Genomic DNA, 5,470 nt, shown 5'->3' on the forward strand with positions numbered 1-5,470 from the left:
TAGCAAAGTATCCTTCATTTTAGGGCGAACCTTAGTCCTCAGGCTATCAGCCCGCAGTCCTATTACGTTTTGTGATTCCGTAATTAGTTCAGTAGATTGAGTTCCCTATAGGTGAGTGCTTATATCGCTACTTTATCAATTGCTCGTTTTATTTTATGTATTTCCTTTATTTTTATGTTTGTAATTTTCACCAAGTCTATATTGTGTTAAAAAAAACGCGAAGAAGGTTATTCTCGAGTTTACTTCTTTGTTAATCAGTCCATTCTTTTGTTAATCTTTGTTACTTCTAAATGCAAGAGTTCTAGTCCCGAGTAACATATAAGTAGTTGGATAAAATGTAGGTAACTGTATCTTAAGCGTTTCTTTAAAATAATAGAAGGTCTTAATAATAAGTCAGGAAAATAGTAAAGTTGAATAACTAGACTAACACAGAAGATAATTGGGTAAGACATCATAAGGCGAAATAAAACCAAATCTCAGATAAATAAATGGAATAGATCGGGTATCAAAAGGTACTGGTAAGGCGACCACATAGGAGGTTAGTAAAATTCAGTCTGGTATCCCCTGTCTAGTCACGAGGTACCAATGAGTTAAAAGAAGCCTTATTCCGATCCTCGGCATCTTTGAATGCTAGAACCCTTAGTCTTAGGCTCTTGTGATGTGTAGCTGTAATCAAATTTCGAGAGGTCGGAAAAGTCCTTATCCGACTCCCATTAAAATAAAAGAGATCGGAGGAGAGTTCTTATCCGATTCTCAAGCCTAAAAATTTTAATAAATATTTAAAAGAGATCGGAGGAGAGTTCTTATCCGATTCTCAAGCCTAAAAATTTTAATAAATATTTAAAAGAGATCGGAGGAGAGTTCTTATCCGATTCTCAAACCCAAAATTTTCATAAATATTTAAAAGAGATCGGAGGAGAGTTCTTATCTGATTCCCTCAACCAAAATTTTCATAAATATTTAAAGGAGATCAGAGGAGAGTTCTTATCCGATTCCCAAACCCAAAATTTTCATAAATATTTAAAAGAGATCGGAGGAGAGTTCTTATCTGATTCTCAACCAAAATTTTCATAAATATTTAAAGGAGATCGGAGGAGAGTTCTTATCCGATTCTCAAATAAAATTTTAACAAATACGTAAAATGACCCCCCCCCCTCTAAAATAAAACTAATATGCAACAGCAACTCACTAAGGGTCATCTCATTTATTCGTGTATCTGGGTAGCCCGAATTGGTGAAAAATCAAATATTCCCTTTTACCAAAAGGATCAACATTTCATTCGAACCCTCCTAACTATTAATTTTAGTTTATAAAGAACTTGAAATTAAATATGCTTATCCTCATCAAGGGACGAGGTGGGGTGCCTAACACCTTCCCCACCCGTTTACGGACCCCGAACCTAGAATCTCTGTTCTTGAAGTGGTTTTATTTTAATTTATTTTCACAAACGGTTTTCTTTAATTTCCCTTAAAATTAAAGTGGCGACTCCTTACTCTTTCCCACTTCGGTGAGGGTTCGTCCAGGCGACCGTAAAACACCTTGCGACAAATATTAAAATGAAATTCCACATCTTTACTCAATAGATTAGTGAGAGGTTTAGAAATCTTAGAAAAATTCTTGATGAATCTCCTGTAAAATCCAGCATGCCCTAGGAAACTTCTCACTTCTTTCACAGATGTTGGGGGTGGCATTTTCTCTATAATCTCTACTTTTACTTTGTCCACCTCAATTCCCCTGTTTGACACAAGATATCCCAAAATAGTTCCTTCTTATACCATAAAATGACACTTTTCCCAATTCAAAACTAAATTAAACTCTTCACATCTCTGCAAAACTTTAGACAAGTTAGATAAGCATTCATCAAAAGATTTACCATACACAGAAAAATCATCCATGAACACTTCCATAATATCCTTAATGAAATAAAAAAATATGGACATTATACATCTCTGAAATGTAGCTGGGGCATTACATAATCCAAATGGCATCCTTCGATATGCAAAGGTACCATAGGGACATGTGAAGGTGGTTTTATTCTGATCATCCGGGTGAATAAGGATTTGAAAGAACCCTGAATAGCCATCCAAATAGCAAAAATAAGAATGATGAGCTAATCTCTCCAGCATCTGATCTATAAATGGTAATGGAAAATGGTCCTTTCTAGTTGCATTGCTCAACTTCCTATAGTCTATACACATTCTCCATCTAGTTATAGTCCTAGTAGGTATTAGTTCATCATTTTCATTTTTTACTACTGTGATGCCCCCTTTTTTGGGTACAACATGAACTGGACTTACCTAATTACTATCAGAAACAAGGTAAATTATACCTGCATCAATCAATTTTAAGATCTCTCTTTTCACAACCTCTTTCATATTTGGATTCAGTTTTCTTTGTGACTCTCTAGAGGCTTTGTGATCATTCTTCAACAAAATTCAATGCATGCACATAGAAGGATGTATTCCTTTAATATCATCAATGGTATAACCAATTATCCTTCTATGCTTTCTAAGAATTCTTAATAATTTTTCAACTTTATAATCATTCAGTTTAGCATTAATAATCATAGGATATATAGAATTTTGACCAAAAAAAGCATACCTAAGATTTGTTGGAAGAGGTTTCAACTCTACCTTTGGTGTTTCACTTCTTTCAAGCATTGGTGGTGAAGTTGTATCTTGCTTCAAATCTCCAATCTCCTCAACACTAGCCGTAGGCAAAAGTGAATTTCCTTTTAAAATTTGAGCATATTCTACAGCTTCTTCAATCTCATCCCCCTTCTTGATGTTGTGAACTAAACAAGCTTCTAAGGGATCTTCAGGATGTTTCTTTTTGAACGTTTCTCTTACCACTTCATCAACCACATCAATTCTCAAGCATGAATTTGTATCATCTTTCTTTTCATTGCTTGGAACAAATTAAATTCAACTTTTTCTTCCCCAACTTCTAATGTAAGCCTTCCATTCTTTACATCAATCACAACTCCAGCAGTAGCAAGGAAAGGTCTACCAAGAATAATAGGAATGTGTGCATCCTCTTCCATTTCCAATACTACAAAGTCCACTGGTATGAAAAAATTTCCAATTTTCAGAGGAACATTCTCAATCACCCCAATTGGAAATTTAATAGACCTATCTACTAACTGCAGTGAAATAATGGTAGGCTTCATTTCCCCAATCTTCATTTTCTCATAGATAGACAATGGCATTAGACTAACACTGGCTCCAAGATCACATAAAGCCTTATCTATACTGATATCTCCAATGTGATATGGTATGGAAAAACCACCAAAATTTTTCAGTTTGGGTAGAAGATTATTTTGTAAGATAGCATTGCTTTCTTCTATAAGAGCTACGGTCTCAAATTCTTCCAACTTCTTCTTGTTAGACAAAATTTCCTTCAAAAATTTAGCATATGAAGGCATTTGTGCTAAGGCATCAATGAAAGGAATAGTCACATGTAAAGACTTCAATACCTCCAAAAACTTCCCAAATTATTTATCCAACTTTGCTTTCTAGAACCTTTGTGGGAACGGTAAAGGTGGCGTGTAGGCTTTAGGTGCTACATATTTAGGTTCCTCCTCTTCACTCTCTCTCTCTCTTTATTTCCTTTTTCTTCAACTGAACTCTCTTTCTCAATTTCTTCTCTAACCTCTACTTTAGCTTTTTCATCTCCTTCTCTATTTTTCTCTTCTTTAATTTTCTCTTCAATCTTTTTATCTCCACTATCCAATATTTTCTAGCTTCTCAATGTAATAGCCTTGCAATGCTCTCTTAAATTTTCAGGTTGGCTAGAAAGCTTCCCAAATGCTTTACTATTTGAAGAGCTAGCTTGTTGAGCTATTTGGTTCTCCAACATCTTATTGTGTGTTGCCATTTGATCCACTTTAGATGCTGATTGAGAAATCATTTCTTGTTGACTTTGATGGCTTACTAATGAGTTTCATTCATGGCCTCCAATCTAGCTGTCTTGTCTGGTTGTGCTTGTTGTGGTGGAGGTTGCTGTGGTTGTGATGGAGGAGGTGCATTTTGAGGTTTAGGAATTCCAGGAGGAGGACCTCTATTCTGCTGAAAGTTCTGATGTTGTTGATATCCATAAGGTTGCTAAAAATTCTGGTGTTGTCCTTGTTTACCACCCCATGAGAAATTAGGGTGATTTCTCCATGTTGGATCATAAGTTGTAGAAAATGGGTTACCACTTAGTCTTTGATTGTAGTTCCCCACATAATCCACTTGCTCATTTGAAAAATCTTGACCAAATGTAGGAAAATCAATTTCACAATTGATATTTACAGCTCCAACATCTACTGAATTACTTGAACCTCCAACTGAAGAATCTACTTTCATGCCTAGCTTGTCCATCTTCCTTGTCAAAGCATCAAACTTAACATTAATCATATTCATGGCATCAAGCTCAAACATATCAGCTGGTTTCTTGATCTCATTCCTCTCACAACTCCACTGGTAGTTGTTATAAGCAATTTTATCTAGAGCAGAAAAAGCTTTATCTTCAGATTTCTTCATAAGATCACCTCCAAAAGATGCATCAATTGTACTTCTAATAGCTGGTGAAACTCTATTGTAAAAGTGTTGAACAAGCATCCACTTAGGAATCCCATGGTGTGGACATCTCCTTTGCAAATCCTTGTACCTCTCCAATACTTCATATAAGCTCTCATCATCTTTAGGTTTGAAAGAAGTCAGCTCATTTCTTAGCTTAGCTGTCTTGCTTGGTGGAAAATATTAAGCTAAAAATGCTTGAGAAAGTTCATCCCATGTTGTGATATAACCCAGTGGCAAAGAATGTAACCACTCTTTAGCTCGGTCCTTCAAAGAAAAAGGAAATAATCTGAGTCGAATTGCATCATCAGAAACTCCATTTATCTTTAACATATCACTAATCTCAAGAAAGTGTGATAGATGAACATGTGGACTTTCACTTGGATTTCCCCCAAATTGTGATTGTTGTACCATTTGACACAGTGCAGGCTTCAGTTCAAAATTATTAGCTTCTACTCTTGGTCTTGTGATACTTGGCATGAAATCCCCAATGTTAGGATAGGCATGATCCTTCACAAAACGGTTGTCATTGTTGTTGGCTATCTCTTCTTGTAGTTGTTCTTGCTCTTGCTCTTGTGCTCTTTCTTATTGTTGTTGAGCTTTAAATTTAGCTTTTCTCCTCTTAGCTTCTGCTCTTAAAGCTCTTGCTATCTTTTCTATTTCTGGATCAAAGAATAAATTGATTTCTTCACTTTTTGTCCTTCTCATAAAAAAAAGTACCAGAAAAACAAAATAAACAAATTCTCAAAGTAAAATAGTAAAAGAAGTTAAAAATAAAATAAAATGCCTAAATTAACCAAACAAACAATCATTCAATATCAAATAAAAATCAAATCCCTGGCAATGGCGTCAAAAAATTGATGGGTGAATCCGCAAGTATATGAGTCGTACCAAGTAATAAAGTTATAAGT

At 35.2% G+C, this 5,470-nt stretch overlaps 1 non-coding gene across 1 annotated transcript; it reads left to right on the forward strand.

Annotated features, from left to right (window-relative positions):
- The first annotated feature begins 4,611 nt into the window (after window positions 1-4,611).
- LOC131181925 (small nucleolar RNA R71) lies at window positions 4,612-4,718 on the forward strand. Its single transcript, XR_009150397.1, has one exon. It is a non-coding gene; the product is annotated as a small nucleolar RNA R71 (small nucleolar RNA).
- Window positions 4,719-5,470: the final 752 nt, after the last annotated feature.

This window comes from Hevea brasiliensis, chromosome 7, assembly GCF_030052815.1.
Source record: "Hevea brasiliensis isolate MT/VB/25A 57/8 chromosome 7, ASM3005281v1, whole genome shotgun sequence".
NCBI lineage: Eukaryota > Viridiplantae > Streptophyta > Magnoliopsida > Malpighiales > Euphorbiaceae > Hevea > Hevea brasiliensis.